An 18,758-nucleotide genomic window follows, 5' to 3' on the forward strand; every position below is an offset into this window, starting at 1 on the left:
TCCTAGTAATGACTTTGCTGTCAGAAGAGGTGTCAGAGTCAGATTTCATCCTCACCTTGTTTGCATAATGCTGCAGGGCCTTTAAGGTGAAACGCAATGACAAAAAAACCATAAAGAGTCATTATGCTTCTAAAGGCAAAAATCACATTATTTAAGGATTGACTTCTGGTGCGTCACAACCAGCAGGTTCCATGCTGTTTACTGGAGTCCTGCTGTGGTTCCTTGTTTAGTTGATGACACCGGTTGACATTCAAACAACAAGGATCCCTGTAAAAGCAGGTATTACTGCCTGCAGCAGACAGGTGACCTGTCCTTTACTTCAGTCTTGTGGCTCACGCCTCCATTCTGTTCGCCCAACAAGCATTTACCCATTCACAGGCTTCACACAGTGATTAACTGATGATTCATCCAATATATCCTCCATAATAGAAGTTTTTGACACCACCATGGGGATGATAAACTCCCAGCTAATCCAGAAATGAGAAAAACTGGTGGTGTGAAGCCTGGTCGCTGAATGGTAGCAGCTCGCTGTCACTATATAGCATAGAGGTCAGGCAGGGTTGCTTATTTAGGTTGGGATTGCAAAGGCCGTGGTTTATGATTCACATAATTGAATTTTCATACTTATCAAAACGGTTTGGAAGTGTCTTTCTTTGCTTGTTGATTCAAATTATTCTAGTATTTTTTCTTAAAAACCTTCAAAATCAGATATTACACATAGAGATGTGTGTGGTTACACATGTGACCCTCCACACACACACACACACACACACACATAGTGCAAAACCTACGCATCCTGTGCTCATGGTCATGCAAACACTTGGTTATTCACAGCAGCTCAGGGACTCCTCATGTGACCGTTAACGCTGTGGAAGTTTTCCCGAGACGCACAGGACATGATGCTGTCATTAGGCCTAATGACATTATTGAACACTTTTTCCGTGTTGAAAGATCAAATGAAAGGTAGAGGAGGTTTTGGGAGCTTGCAGCTTTTTGGACCGGAAGCTAAATTATGTATGTTATGTACTCCGACAAACCATACAATCCCCATTTTCTAGATGGGGGTTGTAGAGGTGTTCATTTGCAGTGAAAATAAAGATTGATAGTTGTACTGCTGCAATAACGGTGCTCAAATTTTATGAGGTGCAGCAGGTGCTGTAAACCATGACAAAGTTTGGCGGCGCAGACACACAGAGGAGTGAAATGTCCCCCTGCTGACTGATTTGAATTGATGCAGAAAGCTAAAATGAAAACCTGCAGAGCTGTTTGCAATGCTTTAAAACGCAGCGCAGCATTCGAGTGCTGGAGGTATGGAGCTACTGATGTCATTAGCTTCTACATTCATACCTCACAGCAAAACAGCTTTGCGCTCAATCGTTTCAAATAATAAAAAGCAGAACCCATCTGATCTCCGTCTACTCGGTGACGTGAGGCTCCGTCTGAAGCGCCAGCAGGGTGCGGGACTATCCAGGTCCGGGTGATACGCAGATCAAATGGCCTGCCAGCCAGCCAAGGCGACCTGTGGCCAGCGCCACCCCCAGTCGCCTCTTGAAAGGAGACACAATCCCGATAAATGTATTCCTGTCAACATTGCTGCGATGCCTTTTTAATACAGCCCCCAGAGGAGTCAGGGCAAGGAGAGCCCGAGTCAAACTCCATTTCTCTGGCCTGAAAGAGAGATGTGACAAGAGCCTCGTGCAGGTCAGGGGCAGTCGACCACTGTCTGGCAGCGAGCAGGCATGGCCGATGATAAAAGGCTGTGGGGGGGGGGTGTGTTTGCGTCTGATTCTGAGTAAAACCCAAACTAGCCTGAACAGAGCGCAGCGGCACCTTTCAGACCCAAACTCCGTCAGTCATTACTGCGTGATTGTTGAAGAGAAAAAAATACCAGGCCAGCGGTTTTTAGGAACAGGCCCAGCACGAGTGTGGAGGGAGCGATTTGGGCCGCAGTCACACTTCCAGCACAGGTGGGTCACTTCAGTCTGAGCCAGGGCGGGAAGGCTGGTTTTGTTGCATTCTTGGTCGGACTGCGAATGTCACGCACGTGGCTTTGGGAAGTCCTGTGAATCTGCTCTGGCTGCTCGAGTCCAGCCCGGGGACGCTGATCACAAGCGGGATGTTTTTTTGGACAGTTGGTTTCATCCTGCTGGTTAAAAATTCAAAACCAAACAAAAATGCTCTTCTGCATGACTCTTATGGGAGTAGCTGCATCTCTCTGCTGCTGTTTTACAGCATTGCGTCCAATGTTTACTATTTGTGCGGGTATGGCTGAAACATACTGCAAACCACAAGTCAAAGAGGGGGTCAGACACTATTTCAAATGAATCCAAAACAATGGTTGTTAGCGTGCAGCTTTGCCTCATGAAGCAAAGCAGCTTTGAGTTGTGTTGCTTGCAGCTGGAGAGATCTGTGCTGTGATGCAGATAGCCAATCAGAGCCTCACTCAAACGTGGACTGCCATTTAGCCCATTTCCATCAAGACAATTGACATTACATTACATTGTCAATTGTACATTAAAAATACCTTTGCCAAGACTTACTGGGTAAAAATGATCTCATTAACTCAATTTTTGACTTCTAAGTCAAAATCTTGACTTATGTGTATTTTGTCAGTTTGACTTTAGAGTTTTAATTTTGGTCATGCATAGTTTTTTCTTGGGCCTCCACATCGACTGTTGAAGCCATGCAGATGCTGCAGTTCAAGGATTGTCTGCTGAGGCTGGAGATTTCTGCCTCTGAGGTTTACGCCACCGCCCATAAACAGCAGTGATGAGTTCGAGCTCATGCAGGCAGTGAACACAGCCTGACTGCACGCTCCACACTCTGAGCTGCTTTCTCATTCTTTCAGACAATGGGATGCTTTAAAAAACACCTCCATCCTTCGGGAAGCCTCATGAAGGTCCTTCACCTGGTGGCCGATAATCGAACGTTCTCGATGTCATGCCCCGACGTTACAGTAGCGCGGCTTTCATGATGAGCCATCCATCGATTTCATGTCAGGGAGGAAACAATAAGGAATTGATTATGAAAGCCCCTTAGACCTTCTTAAGTTCAGCTAATCGTATAGGTTTCTTTATGTTGTTACAAACTCGTTTATGGCGACCGGCTGGCCGTAGCATGAGAAGCAAAAGGCCTGTTCGGTTCGCTGAGGGGTTAAAGGTGCAGAAGCTGACAGAACAGAAGGTGCCTTGCAACTTTTGGGCCAAGTGCAGGTCAACTCCTCCATCCCTCTGCGCTGCGTGTCCTGAGCCGGCCGCGCTACGCCCTCAACATTTATCGACATCTGAAAGGTTAACATCTGAACGCTGCATATTGAGCCTTGTAAAAAAAAACAAACAAACAGGGCAACAAAGTTGGAAGAAGGGAAAGAAGCCTGCCAGCAGAAAAGACTTCCCTCGGTGTTTACTTGTCTAGATGAGAACGTCACGGCTTCTAATCACATGGAATCACAGCAAGTTTGTGAGTGAATAATATTGTGCACTAAACTCTGGTGGTTCAAGAGATTCCTGCCTGATTATATCTTAAATGGAGCAGGCTAAAACCTGCAGTAATATGTTTTTTTATGTTAAACAGCTGTTCTTTTTCATTAATAAATGAATGATTCATTTAACAGGCAGTAACTGAATAGGTGTGGCGGGCCCCTCATCATGATGCTATAAAAGAACGTTTCAGCATCCCATGGTGATTACTGTTGTGTTAAAGCCCAATTTAAAGATTGCTCTTTAGCTTTTTTTGCCTTTCATTCTTTCATTGCTTCTGATTAAATTCATTTAATGGAGTGAGCTCTTATTGCTTTGTATTTTTCTCATCAGTTTGTTCATACTTGATTTGATTTCCGTCTTTTATTTTCTGTAATTGAGGTTCTTGTAAGCCACCATCTGCACAAACACTCAACATACAAGCTATTGTGCACAGTTTGTCTGAAAACGCCTTTACTCGCCTTTAAGGGCACATTAGCTGAACTCTAATGGACAAACAAGATCCACAACTTTTGCATTAGGTGCTCTCCTGAGTGTTTGCTGTGCCTGAGATCAAAGTGGACTGGAGGTGCAGCCGCAGAGTCAGTGCAGATTACAGTGGACTGCCGGGGCTGGTTCGCTGCCAGCGGGCTACTTTGGAACAGCAGCGGCAGTCTGCTGTTAGAGGGCTTTTCTTTATGGTAAATCACTGACAGTCCGTATCAATAATCACACCCACCAGGTTTCTGGGGAAAAAAACCTGTCTGTGTAGCCCTTCAGTTATTCTGTGTGGACAGCCTTCATTACATATTTGCACCTGCTGCTGCTTTGGCCACAACTCAAGAATTCATGCGCTAATTCTGATGAAATTTCACACCAATGTCTCACAGGATAAAATGATGAAGTGATGTCATTTTATATGCAAAATGTCAGAGGTCGACTTTGCTGTGGCATCATCCTGGATTGACTTAAAATGTGTTTTGTAAATCAATTTGACTTAACTTGACTCACAGTCCTCCAACTCTGAACAAAACCAGGCGATTTGGCTGTAGATTTACCTGCAGCTAACGTTAGCAGGCCAGCCAGGAGCAGCATTTCTTCTTTTTGGAGAGACTGACCTCCTGCACCTCCAGTCCCTGCACCAAGCTAATGTGCCAGGTTACTGAAAGCTGAAATCAACCCTCCATCAAACAGACTCACCCCCAGATTGTTAAAATAAGGGAGCATCATTGAGACTGTTGACTGCAGTGGCTCGTGCACTGGAACTGGCCAAAACTGGTCACAGAATTGTTACTGGAGCCAAACTCCCTCGGATTTCCATTGTGAGTTTAATGTTAAAGTGAACAGGTAATGTTTGGAAGGGCTTCGATGTCACTCAAAGTGGTGACATGAGCCTTTTTGTGAACTGACCTTCCCTCCACCTGAATATTCTCATTTTGTTTCAGTTCCACTTTTCTCACACACACATGCTGAATAATGAACACGTTCTGTGGCTGCCTTTGACTATTCATATCAGGCTCTGAGTCATGGACAAACAATTGGCACTGCCTGTTCACACAAGAGCAGAGACCACAACTGCCACTACTAAATAATTGAATTGTTCCAGCCCTTGTACTGTGAATACCCGTTTCTTTGGTTTTTAAAATCCTGCTTGCTGTATTTCAATTTCTCCTGCCACCTCACAAACAGATCTATAGGATTTCTTTCCAATGCTCTGTCACATTACGGAAAGTGCTCTCCAAATGCATTCAAGGAGCTTTGCGATTGAGAAAAGTCTGAATTTAAGCACAAGATCACACTAGAATAGTTTACATACATGGGCTTTTCATTGCACAGTTAATATGTGTCAAAGTTCAATGATTTCTCAAATAGACCAAAAGTAGTCTTTTAATTTGATTTAACACCAAAAAAGTACAAAAAATGTTGGCACATTCTCAATATGATAACTCAAGTTTGATTAAAGGTCACGCAGAACATTGCAGCCCCCTCTGTGTACTTGTGCTCGATTCAAAATGATACTTTCAGAGGAAGCGAAGGCTAATTTCGGCTTTGTTGTGGGTGGTTTTTGTGAATCTGAAAACCAGCGAAGACACGGCTGCTCACGACCTTCAGCTGTTTTTATCGTATATCGAGCTGTTGCAGCTTTAACAGCTTTGTTTCGCTCTCTTTTTTTTTTTTTAAATTCTGTCCACTTCCACACTGACTTCTGGAGAACTGTCTTTCTCTAAAAAAATCCTTAATTGCTGACAGCAACAAGGCTGTCACAAGTTACATTTCAGACTGCTAATGATCGGCTCAGTATAATCACAGTCTCTTGGGACTCTTTATGTTGCAAATCAGGAGTAATGCCAAACAAAATTGTTTAATTAGGTCTATGATTGAGTGTTCAAACTGTAAATAATATCTCTTTCTCAGCCTTACAGCTGGAAGATAATTTATTACCATTTTATACAAAGAAATATTCCTTTACCTGCTGATTTTCTACATAGCGATTGTAATATAACGCATTTAGGAAAGCTTTTACATTTGTCATTCTGCACAGCAATTCAAGGCTTTTTCCCATTTCCGGACCGTGTCCGCAGGTTAACACTGTGAGAATAAATAAAAACCCGTTCTGTTCCGAGTCAGGGCTGGAAATCAGCAAAGATCAGCTGGTATAAATCAGTTTTTTTTACCACGGAATATCTTGTTCAAACTTAAAGAAATTGGACTTATTCTCTGGAGTTCAGCCATCTGAGCTGTAATCAACATCCCTCCAAACCAAACATCCCACATCTCATTTCAACAAATGATGCGCTGACAAAATAATACACAGGGTACAAATGCATTTACATATAAATTAAAGCCTAAACCCAGTGACGGCTGCACAGAAATGCTGCGTTATGAGTCAATAATTTAGACTAATGACTGCAATAATATCAGTGTTACTGTAAAACAATGTAAGTGGGATGATATCATTTGCCTATAGCATGTGTTTCCAGCATCCTGACAGACACAGCATGAGTCTCATGCATTTATTTTCACAACAGCTTACAGAATAATGTGCGACAGACGCTCTTCTCATTTTAAGCCTATTATTGATCCCGCTTTGGGAAGTTTTGAATCTAAAAAAAAAAGGCTTAATGTTAATGCATTTTTATTTTTGTTGTGTCAGAAAATGGAAGAAACGTGGCCCCGCTGACTCTCATGTGTCACACGTCCCCAAAAGGCTCAATTAACACCGAGTCACAGCTTTGAGAGTTCTTCAGCGATGTTAGTGCAGTTATTATTAATTACGGGGGTTTATCTTAATAACTTGACATTTCCAAATCACCTTGCAGTACATTTCCACATTTAAATATCAGGTTGACAAGTGAGGTGTTAACAAGCTGAAATCTAAAAAAAACCCCATCACCACCAAAGGAGTAAAAAAAGACTCTTAATAAAGACTCCTCCAGTGTGAAATCCAGTGTTAAAAACACTGATGCCATGATGGACCCTAAAATATTGATCCCGAGCAGAGAATATGTTTGTCTGCTTTTATCATTTAAACCAGAGCAAGCTTCTCTCATTTGTTTTCAAGTGACATCTCTGAAACTTATATTTCCAATTAGTCGTGGTTTCGAGCTGAAACCTGCAACTTTATCAGCCATTTGAGTGAAAGCTGCTGTATCAATACTTTTCTATTAACAATGGATCAAATGACTGTGTGTAATGTGAAGGGCCTCACTTCCTCGGAGCGTTCCCGCATCTTCCAGCATTTGGTTTTACTGCCTGCAGCCTTCCTGTTCTGATTCAGCCAGGGGGAACAGAAAGAGTTATAGCTTGAGAACGTGATGTAGCATTTAGCAGCTAACGGGTCGGATAGTTCCCTCAGGAGTTGGTGGAGAGTAAAACAAAGCTAAAAAGAGAGTGAATTTTGACAGGAGCCTTTTCGTGTGCTCAGTTGCAACTGAGCCATCTTCAATTTAGTGATGAAGACCATCAGATGTGCTTGAAAGCTTCTTAAAAAGCCAGTAAGTGGACCTTGAGTTAACATTTCTTTTTGTCAAACGGCTGTTGCCAAGATCAAGAATAATCTCTGATGCTCAGATTGTATGTCATGCTTATGAAAGTGGTCACTGTAGGGTTAAACCTGAGTTTTCTGGCGGGGTCTCCAGTGGTCTGCACATTCACAGCATGCATGCAGGGCGGTGATTGACTGCAGTGACAGAAAGCTGTGTTTGAAGCTCAGCCCTGTACGTAAGAGCGAAAAGTATGTTTTGTCAGCTAAACAGGAGATAATTTAGTGCTGCAAGAGTCACAGTCCACCAAGTCGCCGTGAAGCTTTTCTGCTGCTCCTCTAATGAAACTGTAAACTGACCCCTGGGGAAGGCCTGCCACGCCGATTGATTGCAATTTTACCTCCTCTGCAGTTGTAGGCTACAGTGGATTGCCCCCAGTGTGGATATGCTTGTCTATGATTAGGTTCAATGTGAAGAAAAGAAAGGCGCAAAAGAAAAAAAACAAAGCACAAGGCCTGCTGGAGTCACGTCAGCCGCGGGGCGAGGCGCAACGCTGCCAATCTGCATGCACCTCCACTGCTTCCACTTCGCCCTCGCAGCTGTGCTTTCAGTTCCTTTTCACTCTGCGAAAAGGTTAATGTGTTTTCCCAAAAGCGGCCGTGTGCTGGGATGCTTTTCAAACTTTTAAACTGTCTGACGGCAAATCAGATCCCGATCCCCTCTCTGGACCATATGCCGCAGCATATGGTTCACAGGCTTCTTGTTAACGGCAATACTTTGTGTTTTGCTTTGTTTCTGTCATCTTATCAGCTGGCCCTTTATTCTCGGTACATGAGAAATTGTTGGTGACAAGTGTGTTGCATAACTGGGAGCAAAATCATCCCTGTTCCTGGATTGAATACATTAAGACACACTGAGGATTTTTTTTCTGGGAAAACACAGCGGTGCCTTCACAAGCACTTGGATATTAGAGTTGTCAGGCTCTGGTTTGGCCATTCACTTTGTGAAGAGCAGTGGGATTTGAAATAGAATTTTCCTCACCTAAACAAAAAACCTCAGTCACTACTGTGGCCTGTAGAAACGCAAAAATAAACTGATCTTTGTAGGTTAGAAGGTCAAAAACAGACGTTTAAAAGACAAAGGAACAGTCATTTGACTCGAACTACCACCAACTGTAACAAACTCAACTCAACATGATGGTGCAAAAATTGCTTAAATAGACCTAGAGGATCATTTTCAGCAGGACGGCTGGATATTAAATTACTAGGGGCAATACTAACCCTGAGTTTTGGTACATACCAAAAACAACGCATTACTATACCTAAACAGCTGAATAGGTCGATTACCAATGACTCCCAAAACATCAGGTATGACCAGCGACAAGCCTGTACGACGAAGGCAGACCTCTGTGAAGGTTGATCTTCGTCCTCATGTGGTTAATGTTGTGAACAGTTTGTTGCAGTTTGCGGAGGTTAGGCACCGACAGGCTGAAAAGTCCTGTGATTGCTCGACCCATCCACCCACCCCACCTTGCTGCAAACTCTCCTTAAACTACATCATCTGACTTTCTGCTTTGCACCCATCGTAAGGACAGTGACGACGAGGAGCGAGCAGGGAGCAGGTGCTGTGAACTCACTGAAGAACAAAATGTTTTGGTTTTCAATGCTAGAATTCAAATGCATACAACAATATTTGAAGCTCATGACAGACAGTCCAAATAATGTCTGTTTTATGCATTTTTAACAGGCAGGCACAGGAAGTCTTTCTTTCTATGTGTGTGTGCTAAGCTCTCAGGAGTTGGTGGAGACCAAAACAGAGCTAAAAGTGGAGTCGGTACTGGGCTTACATTTGTAGAGTAGCATCTTAGTCAGGTGACAAGAAACATGACTCCAGATGAATGCTCTGAGTCTGCCAGGTGTTTAAATAGCTCGGTGACAAGCCATTTCCCACCTCTCATCAAGAGATGTCCCTTAATCCGCTAAAAGCTAACTCGCGATCAAACCACTCCCTTCTAAGTGCCACACGAGCGTCTGTATCAGATGGATTTTTTTTGGAAGGAAGACGCAGCTCCAGGAAATGATTTGTTTCCTTTTTGCAATCCACCCCTCCGCAGGACCTTCACATGCCCAGCAAAGGCAATCGTTAAGAGCCTCTTTTTTCTGCTGCCATTAAGGTCTAATATATCAGTTGTGCAGTCAATTGTACTTGACAGGCAGCTTCTTGAACTTGAACTGGGTCATCTGGTGACAGATAACATGGCCTGTTTGTTCAATTTCCTCCTCTGCAATGGCATCGCTCTGAAGTGAGTTATTATAAATCACTGTGGATGCGTTCATCATGTATCTTGTCAGCGGCGGGGAGAGTGGCGCAGTGCTTTTGTGTGTGTGTGTGTGTGTGTGTGTGTGTGTGCGTGTGTGTGTGTGTGAAAGAGCGATAGTACAGTATGTGAAAAGGAAAAATGACAGAGGACAAACAGGACAGATAACAACATCAGCGTGTGTGCAATTTATGTCGGTTTGTGTGTGTGTGTGTGTGTGCATCTTTATGTAAATGTGTGCATTCACAATCAGCGAGTCCTCTCATGCTGTTTATTTACATGTAGGTGGGTGTGAACTTGGCGTGTGTGAGGATGTTTATGGGTGTGTGTTGTTATGCACCTGTGCCTGCCTGTTCTTTTGTCTGTGGCAGGTGCAACCACACAGCCCGGGTCACCCTGGGGGCTGTGCAAAGGCCCTGGTGTATGATCTTTAATGTGACACGGAGATAATGAAGCTCTAACCCCCCGCACACCCGGGAGAAAGGTTATCGTGTGAAGTGGACAGCAGACAGTGCGGGAGGATGGCAGATTACTTGGCAACGCTGTCCTCATTCTTCAGCCACACTGCAGGGGACAACTTCCACCGCTCTAATATTACAAATAATATCACAGGGAGAGCGTGTGCTGCTTTTATCTAAAAGTAATAATCGCTGGCGTTTTTATTTCAATGCATTTGTTTAACTGCTCTGTGTGACGAATGCAGCTTTTTGAAGAGAAGAAGCCGACTGTTTGCAAGATGAGACTCATCATTTTTTTCCCCCCTTCCCTTCCTCTTCCTCTTACTGGTAACCGTAAAAATATTGCATTACAAATGAAAGTGCTACATTGAAAATTTCACTTACTTAAGTGAAAGTATGAAAGTCTAATCAGAACAATGTTGTGCTGTTATGTGATTATATCTCATGCATTTATGTAAAAGCAGCGTTCTAGTGTCGTAGTCGGAGCTCGTGTTTATTTTCAATATGGGTTAATCTACACATTATTTTCTTTACTGATGTTAAATAGTTTGTAAAATTCCTGAAAATAGTGAGAAATGACAGAGCCCAAGGTGACACCGCCACAATGCTCGTTTTGCACAACCAAAGCTCTCAAAATCATTCAGATATATGTAAAATATTAGGATGATTACGAGGAAAAGCAGCAAATCCTCACATGTGTGAAGTTGGAGCCATGAGAGGTTGAGATCTTTCCATGAGAAGCAATCTAAATAATTGCCAGTCAATCAACCAATCAATCAACTCATGGTTTCACATCTACCTGCAGCTTAATTTAAAAAGAAACAGCATATTTAATAGTGCTTCATGCAAAAATATTCATTTTTAAAGTAACAAGTAACTAAAGCTGTCAGACAAATGTAGCACAATAATTCTCTTTGAAAGGCAGTGGAGTAGAAGGAGAAAGTAAAAATACCTCAGATTTGTACTTGGTTGAATCTACTTAGTTACATTCCACCACTGGATGAAGTGCATTTATAGCTGTAAGTGAGGCTGCTGGAAGGCCGACATCTGACTGCACGTCCACTGCAGATTTACAATTTTGAAATGGTAAATACCTGATTGCAGCTTGTGAACCCATCACATCTTTTCTTCTTCCAAACATGCTGGCCAGAGATTCGTTTGTCAGGCGAGCCGCCAGCCACCGCCAAGGACACGCGAGTCAGACGGCAAACTGTCCGCAGCGTTGTGAGCGGTCACACTGGAGAGCCTCCTCCAAGGCCAGCAGTGAGTGACGGATTTGGCCTCCGGAGCGACGCGTGAGGAATTTGAAGAGGAAGCAGATGAGTCGCAGATTTCCTGAAAAAAAAAATTTGTGGGTTGTTGGGTTAGGGGAAACTTTAGAAACTTTGTGTTTTATGGTGGCTAAATACAAACATCTGCATCGATGTCATGCTGCGTCAGCATCCTGCACAGGGTGCGTTTACACCTGCCTAAGACAGCGTGAGCCAGGCTAGAGCATTTGCACCTTGCATTCAAATGCCAGCTGTAAATGGGATCATGAACTACAGCTTGCAGCACCTTTCTCGAACCTATGAGCCAAAGTAATGGCTGGGCCGTCCCTCCACCCTTTACCACTGCCCACGTACCCCTCACATTTACACAAGGGGACACAGAGGGAATCCTAAAATCACCACCAAGCAACCATATGCTTTAAAACATCAGAGCGACAAGGAGTGGGTTAACTAGTCCCCACACTGAACCACCAACCCTTCGATTAATGGACCACCCATCACAGCTAAACAGACTGGGGCAACCTCAGGTCATCCACCAGGTTGTTTCAGAGGATGCATGAAAAGCACATGTCTTACCTGTGATCAGCTGCCAGCCCATTAAGTGATGGGGAAAAACTTATCTGAATTAGCGATGCAATGTTGGATGTAAGGAGAGCAGCCAGAGACCAGGGACCAGGGGGGCACGTAAAAGGATTCAGGACGTGGTGCAGTTTCGGTATCACAGGCTCGTCAGTGTTAACATGGAGAACATACAAGCTGTTCATTTGTGCCTTAATTAGGCCAGCACACCTGATTGACATTTATTAATCAACCAGCAGGCCTCCACAGACAAAAAGCCTCTTAATGGAATACAGCTGAGATTACAATGAAGGTGAACGAGGAAAACAAAAATACATAAATATATAGATTATTGATTTACTTCACCACATAGATTCACCGGCAATGAACCCTATTCCTCTAACCACAAGTTTCTGCAGTTAACACGAACTAGTCGACCCATCTGAAGAACTGTCTCGTCGAAATGCAACTCAGGCATTATTCAGAGGAATTTTTACAAACCACTTTTCACAAATCAGCTTTGAATTGACTTGCGGGGGATTAATGCTGAACAGAAGCTGGCGTCGGTCCGTTCAGTCACGTAGAAACCCAACAGTAAGTCCAGGTTTGACTCGAAGCGTGAGTCAGCGTCCTCCAGCCCTGCTTCACAGTGTTTTCCCGAAAGAAGCTGAATGTGGCCTTTTATCAACCCATTGCCGGCGTCTAACTGTTGTTTTGCTGACTTAATCACCAGAGCAAAATGAACCGCTCGCTCCGCCAAAGCTGCACCCTTTTCCTCAGAAACATTTTCTGAGGCCGACCCCAAAGTTTTGCCGAACAACGCCCATCAGATTGTGTGTGAATGAAAAGACACAGGGACAAACCAGCCACACAACTGAGTCCAGGGCGGAAAAAACACACAAGCACAAACCGGGCCCCAATTTCTTTTCATGAGCTTCTCGGGTTCCCGCGTCAGGGCTACCTGTGCATTGCGGAGACCTCAGCGGGCCGAGAATGAGTGAGATGCCGATTCGTCTTGACGTGTTAAGTTGCGACTCGATCGGCTTACAAAGCGCAGTGCCGTTAATGGACGAGCTGAGCGTTTGTCTTTCCACACTGAAGAAGCTACCAGATTTAGTTACCAGCGGAAGCCTGTGACCTTGCCAGCGTCCATCATGCAGATCATTGCCAGATTTCAATCAAACATCACTTGAGAAATCTTCTTTTTTTCTTTTTGTCTTCAGCCACGAAACAGTTGGAAATGTCCTAAACTGTAAAAATGAAGGATAAATTTGAGTGACCCGTTTAGAGATGAGCGTCCTTTTCCTTGACACAAGCAAATTAATCATTTTGTCAATAAGTCAGTGTGTCCAGCTTCCTTAGAATAAGATCAGAAGGCTCATTGCAAGGAAGTCTTGTTAAGTGTAGTTAATCAATAACAAGCCAATTCATACTCAATACTATGGGATTAAATTGCCCACAATACTGATTTTCATTTGTAGATGATATTCCACACAGACAAGACTTCAGTACACAGCTGGGGTTTGACCTTCAAGTTAGGAGGCATGTGCTAATTAGCAAACGTTAGCATGCTAACATTCTAAACGATGCTGGTAAACATTGTACCTGCTGAACATCAGCACTGTCACTGTGAGCATGGAAGCACTCTGTAAGCTCCTCTGTGCCGATGTCCAGCTTTGCACATCCACCAGCATGGCTGTAGCCTCGTAGTGTTGTTAATTAGCAATGCATGTTGTGAAATGATCACCTCTGGAGACACATTTCACCAATCACGATGGAGTAATCCATGCTGTAGGTGTGCACTGCGTGCTATTCTGCTTAATATCGTTTACACCATCGCTGAAGGTTTAATGATTATTCTGAGACTGTAGTTTTGTTAACTGCGTAACTGAATGGGATGCAAACATCTGAAACACTGTTTGTTATCAATGGAAAATAACAAGTCAAAAAGATGAACACACCCTCGTGCAAGATGTTTTCTGCCTCGAAACACGTCATAGTGTCAAAGCACGACGGATCATCTGTAACAGACGTGTCCCGTGTGTTTTGCTGAACGTCATCCTGAATGAACCTGACACACCAGATGGTTGGTAGCACAGAACCATCTGGGAAGTCGTCCACGGAAGCTGTTTGGAAAAGGCAGGCGCTGCTGATGTTGGAGCAGGACAGCCGGGGCGGAAACATCCATCGAGGAAAGCCCTCGGTGTCGCCAGAAGAGATGTAACTGTGGCTGTATCAGCATCCACGCTGACCTCTTTGGGAGCTGTCGTCGCTGTTTTCGAACGAACAGCCACGCCGTCATCACATCTACGCCACACCTGTAGCTGCCTATTATCCAATCCACGCTCAAAACAAGCCAGACCACACATGTTTTACTAATATACTTTTTGCAGTGTACATTTTGGACATTAAATGAAGGTATGCCATTTTTATATTAACTGTTTAAAAACCAATGGACAAGAAACCAGACTTGATTTCATTGATTTCAAAAGCGTTTGAAGACTTGAACACATCCAAAACTTGTTTTTGTCACTTATGGTGACTCACATTAAAGGGAGAGTGCATAACTTCTGAAATTAGAAATAACAGTCTTCCTCACACTCATAAAATGTGGACCTGACTGCTGGTCAGGTCAACAGCACCCACCAGGCGCATACATGTATGCATTTCGTGTGTTATTGCCAGCTGTCCCTTACATCAGCCTGTCATAGAGCTGCCCTCAGTGCCCTGTTCCAGTTGTGAGGAAATCTGTTGCCTGAAGTTCGTCAAGGGCACCGCAGCGGCCTGCAGCACCGCTCCACGTTCCTCTTCATACCTCACCTGTTTCACACTTTGTCACAACACAAACTCTGCCAGCAGCACAAATGCAACTTTGCTTTATAAATAAAGAAGAAGAAGCAGAGCTGCCACTTGGCGCGTGATTCCGTTTGTAGCCCAAGAGCAGCCGCAAAACAACTCGAGTGCAGGGTTGAAACATTTTCTGTGATGAGGTCAAATTTTATTACGAGCGCTCGGAACAAAACTAATTACAATGATTACACGAATATGTCACCTTGTTTATCTGATTGCTTCACAGGCCACTCAGTAAAATCAATTTTCATGGTTTAAATTGAATCTCTTAATTAAGAGAGGTTCTCTCTGTGTTTCGGCGCCCGTTGAAATGCATTCATTGATGTCTGATTTAGCGATCAGCGGATGGAAACGGTGGCGAGCTAATCCTGCATGAAAAATGTCGACTTGAGCAGACAGAGCAAAATGCGAGATGAAGTTCTGCTGGGGGTTATGTTATTAAATGATGTCTGCACCTGTTTGTGGTTGTTTTTTTCCAAACCCACACTATCTGACATTTTCAGTTATAATGGTCTTGGCGTGACATCCGGTGCTTTTACTGTACAATATTATTTCATGAGCGGCAGACAGCCTGCAGCAACGAGCATTGTGCTAATTCTACTGTAAATTACGAAGAGGTGCAGCCACGTCTCGACTAATTGTGAAATCCTAGTTGTCGAGATTAATCACTGAGGAAACAGAGGAAATCTCTCCAGAGGAAGTGATGATTCGAATCCCACTTTCTCAGGAACCACAATTGGCGACACAATTTCAGATCAGTCCAAATGGCAGCGAGGAGAAACGGTTCAGACCTGAATCTCCAGAAATCCTGTCAGGTGCCAGGCCAAAAGGGACATGTGTGGACCTGAATCCAGCTTCTCTGAGTGGACATTCACGACCGCACAGGTCACGTTTTAGCTTTCATAAAGAATGGACTCGTCTGTTGGCATAATGCGAGTCGAAACATGGATCGCATCTCCCTGTTGATACTGCAGCTCCGTCAGAGAGTCACACAGCTGACTCAAACGTGCATGAAGCATAAAAAAATAGGCTTTGGATTGTGTTTATGGCATGAGTGAGATGAAAGCTGTTACAAGGCCTGTGCGGACAGCTGGATTGATCAGCATGGAAATCTGCTCCGTCTGACGAGCGTGTGACGGATGACGAACACCTTCTGTGCGATGTCGGTGACGTCACAGGTGTGCTCAGGTTCAGTTTCACCTACAAATTAAGTTGCTGCTAATCTGGCTAAACTGCTACAAGTTTACAACTTGTGTGTTCATCTGACCACTCGGGTTTCTTACCCCGTTTGCAGCCTTTTAGACCGAAATATCTCAGCCTCTAAGATGGAAAATCAGTCCCCATGAGTTCACTGTTCCTGTACCTCCACCATGAGGTTAACATGGAGATATGAAATGTGTTGGCAACTGTTGGATGAATTTGCATGAAATCTGGTGCAGACACACACGCTTCCCTCAGGATGAATGGTGATCCCTTAGCTTCTCATGCAGCATCATCCCTTTGTCCAGTACTTGCAAAATTAACGTAATTCCCATCAGCCTCAGTGTGCACTTTGTGTTCAGTTCTAATCAAGAAAATGCTAACAAGCTAAGATGTTGAACATGGTAAAGTTTACCTGCTAAACATCAGCATGCTGCGTAGCCTCACAGAGCTGCCGGCCGTCTTATTATACATCTTGCCTCGAAATGCAAGTCAAAATGCACCGAGAGCTGTTGGGGCATGTAATTGAGGCAGCATACAATTACATGTCCCTCTTCTTTAAAAGTAATCCTGCAGTGTAGCCTTCACTCACATGAAAAAACATGAGAAGAGTGTATTAAATGTGAGCTGTTTGTGGGATAAAGTAATCCATCAGATCAGACTTACACAAGTTTTGGCCAGACACAAAATCTTGCCTGAACAACAGCAGCATAACATTAGCATGAATCAGCTCCGAAAGATGATTTATTGCACATCTGCACAACAACAGTTGTGTGTCGGAAACAAAGCGCTCGCCCCTAAATTATTCATGAGACATAATGAGGGGATAGTTGCTGTTTGTGGACGAGGACGCAACTCGGGGAAGACGGAGCTCAGAAGAAGGAAATGTGCTGCGCAGAGTGAACGCTTCTCAGTGAGATGGAAAATTGGCCGCTGAAGAGCGAGGGCAGTGCGTTTCCACGCTGCACGCCGAGCCGAAAGCCTTTCAGGACGGAAGGATTTTCTTAGAAACAGTGAGACCTCTGCTTCGGCTTGCTTCGGGGAACCTGTTTGTAGTGTTATGCTGTTCTGGCCCGTGGACACATCGAGCTCTGCCGCAACAAAAGGAGACGCGTTCGACGAGAGGAGAGAGACGGCTTTCAAACAGCATATATTAAACATCCTCCTTCGCCGCCTTCACCTTCTGTGCAGCCCGTCCTTTGAGTTTGCCTCATGTCCGCGGGCTACGGCGCTAACAAGGCTCCCCGCCATGGTCTTTGGTCACACTGCATTTACCACACTGTCACTGCAGCTAGGCGGTCAGCAGCGGAGTGTAAACACACCAGTCACAATAGCAGCACATTGTAGCTTCCTGGATAGACTTCAATCTGTTGAGCTGCATCTAACGTCACAGTGACATGCAGCATTTCACCAAAACTCAGCAGCTTATCGTGCCAGCGCAAAGAATCTGAAGCTCATCACTACCATAAACACTGCAGCTGCTTTCGCCATTTTTAATGCCTGCTAATGCTGCACTATACGAGTGAGAGCCACGTGCTGATTAACCTCTGATTCCTGATCTTTTTGGTCTCCATTCTGCAGGCGAGTCGTGCAAACCGCAGCAGTTTGGACCAATGAGCGCTCTCGAACGCTCTCTGCAAAGAGCGCAGAGCAAAGAACGGCACTGAGGGCCTCCCTCTACGATACATGGTTGGTAATCTGATTGGCTGAATGGATGATGAAAGACAGATGGTTCCTCTGATCGTTGTCCTCCTCCTGTTCAGAATCAGTCGCTCTGTGTCACGTTCACTCTCCTACATGTTTGTCTTTTCTCCTGCTCGTATCTGCGTCATCCAAATGATGAGCCGTTTCCCATCATGCATGCCGAGTGCTGCGCTGGTGTTAGCTTTTGTGAGTGTTTGGAACGTGTCTGTTCAGAACACTGAGGTTTTCATTTCTGTGCTGGTTTTATAGTTTGAACCATTAGTGTTAGCTGGATCTCACCACTGTGATGCAGAGTTCATCTCCCCTCTGCTGAACGCCTTCATACTCTAGTCTAAGTGTCTGCTCTCATGACGAAGGTAATGATCCATTTAAGTTTCAGAACGTGTCTTTGCTTTAATTAATTTGAAATTTTAATTACTTGTTTCTAATTACTGCCAAAGTGGTGAAATTACAGTTCGTCCTAACGCTGCTCACATGTTCTGATTCACGTAGCACAGCTTTAGCGGCAAACTATATTTCGATGCTCTGTGAGCCTTTGCGCCTGAGGTCGCGATCAAAGTTTTCCCAACTCCGCCGAGCTGAGCAGAGGGTGAGGCAGTCTGCAAGGAGGCCGCGTTACCGTCAGGCAAGCTAATAGACGAGGAGCGTCGGATCCCTTCAAGGGGAGAGTTGCTCGTCTTCCCAGGGAGTGAACTCGAGGAGGAGAAGTCAGTGGTGCCCCCTGACCTGGTGGAGCAGCGCGATGTAGCCCAGCAGAAGCTGGAAGATTCCGTGCAGCAGCAGAGGAAGTGCTCTATCTGTGAGGTAATTTGGGGAACGCGCTGAAAGTGATTCATTTTTATGCCCTATTGTTCTTTATATAATGAGCAGAGAGGCGCTCGTTACCGGGAAACGACTCCTACTTCTGCCAATTAGGGGTAGATGATGAGCAAAGAGATACGCTGAAATTTCAAATCCAA

The sequence above is a fragment of the Chelmon rostratus genome, chromosome 22 (assembly GCF_017976325.1).
Source record: "Chelmon rostratus isolate fCheRos1 chromosome 22, fCheRos1.pri, whole genome shotgun sequence".
NCBI classification, from domain to species: domain Eukaryota; kingdom Metazoa; phylum Chordata; class Actinopteri; order Chaetodontiformes; family Chaetodontidae; genus Chelmon; species Chelmon rostratus.